Source organism: Juglans regia, unplaced genomic scaffold, assembly GCF_001411555.2.
Source record: "Juglans regia cultivar Chandler unplaced genomic scaffold, Walnut 2.0 Scaffold_877, whole genome shotgun sequence".
Taxonomy (NCBI): Eukaryota; Viridiplantae; Streptophyta; class Magnoliopsida; order Fagales; family Juglandaceae; genus Juglans; species Juglans regia.
In genome coordinates, this window is record NW_023363742.1 from 1 (window position 1) to 1,388 (window position 1,388).

General features: G+C 49.0%; 4 non-coding genes and 1 pseudogene across 4 annotated transcripts; all 5 read right to left on the reverse strand.

Annotated features, from left to right (window-relative positions):
- Positions 1 to 50: 50 nt before the first annotated feature.
- On the reverse strand, positions 51 to 169 carry LOC118347452. Its single transcript, XR_004800662.1, has one exon. It is a non-coding gene; the product is annotated as a 5S ribosomal RNA (ribosomal RNA).
- Positions 170 to 359: 190 nt separating this feature from the next.
- On the reverse strand, positions 360 to 478 carry LOC118347451. Its single transcript, XR_004800661.1, has one exon. It is a non-coding gene; the product is annotated as a 5S ribosomal RNA (ribosomal RNA).
- Positions 479 to 668: 190 nt separating this feature from the next.
- On the reverse strand, positions 669 to 787 carry LOC118347449. Its single transcript, XR_004800659.1, has one exon. It is a non-coding gene; the product is annotated as a 5S ribosomal RNA (ribosomal RNA).
- Positions 788 to 976: 189 nt separating this feature from the next.
- On the reverse strand, positions 977 to 1,095 carry LOC118347450. The gene has a single exon (XR_004800660.1). It is a non-coding gene; the product is annotated as a 5S ribosomal RNA (ribosomal RNA).
- A 189-nt stretch (positions 1,096 to 1,284) lies between these two features.
- Positions 1,285 to 1,388, reverse strand: LOC118347453 (annotated as a pseudogene; the record flags this gene model as incomplete).

The window sequence follows — 1,388 nt, forward strand, 5'->3', positions numbered from 1 at the left end:
AGTGGTCCTTATTGTCAATTCCTCTCGCAAGGCGGAGAAAACAAAAACGAGGGGTGCAACACGAGGACTTCCCAGGAGCTCACCCATCCTAGTACTACTCTCGCCCAAGCAAGCTTGAATGCAGAGTTCTGATGGGATCCGGTGCATTAGGGCTGGTATGATTGCACACATCAAACTAATTATTACAAATTCATATCATCCTAGGGTGACCTACTAGCTTATTTCCGATCCCAATGCGAACCGGCGATCTGATCGAAACCCTTGGCTACACGATGGGAAGGGCGTGATTTTCCTAAAAATCCACTCCCGAGTCGTCCTTATTGTCAATTCCTCTCGCAAGGCGGAAAAAACAAAAACGAGGGGTGCAACACGAGGACTTCCCAGGAGGTGACCCATCCTAGTACTACTCTCGCCCAAGCACGCTTAAATGCGGAGTTGAAATGGGATCCGGTGCATTAGTGCTGGTATGATCGCATCCGTCAAACTAATTATTTAAAGTTCATATAATCCTAGTGCGACGTACTAGCGTTTTTCCGATCCAAATGCGAACCGGCGATCTGATCGAAACCCATAGCTACGCGATGGGCAGGGCGCGATTTTCCTAAAAATCCACTCCCGAGTGGTCGTTATTGTCAATTCCTCTCGCAAGGCGGAAAAAACAAAAACGAGGGGTGCAACACGAGGACTTCCCAGGAGGTCACCCATCCTAGTACTACTCTCGCCCAAGCACGCTTAACTGCGGAGTTCTGATGGGATCCGGTGCATTAGTGCTGGTATGATCGCACTCATCAAACTAATTACTTAAAATTCATATAATCCTTGAGCGACATACTAGCGTCCTTCCGATCCCAATCCAAACGGAGAACTGATCCAAACCCATTGCTACGCGATGGGCAGGGCGAGATTTTCTCAAAAATCCACCCCCGAGTGGTCCTTCTTGTCAATTTATCTCGCAAGGCGGCGAAAACAAAAACGAGGGGTGCAACACGAGGACTTCCCAGGAGGTCACCCATCCTAGTACTACTCTCGCCCAAGCACGCTTAGCTGCGGAGTTCTGATGGGATCCGCTGCATTAGTGCTGGTATGATCGCAACCATCAAACCAATTATTTAAAATTCATATAATCCTAGGCGACCTACAAGCGTATTTCCGATCCCAATGCGAACCAGCGATCTGATCGAAGCCCTTGGCTACGCGCTGGGCAGGGCGTGATTTTCCTAAAAATCCACTCCCAAGTTGTCCTTCTTGTAAATTCGCCTCGTAAGGCGGAAAAAACAAAAACGAGGGGTGCAACATGAGGACTTCCCAGGAGGTCACCCATCCTAGTACTACTCTCGCCCAAGCAAGCTTGAATGCGGACTTCTGATGGGATCCGGTGCATTAGTGCT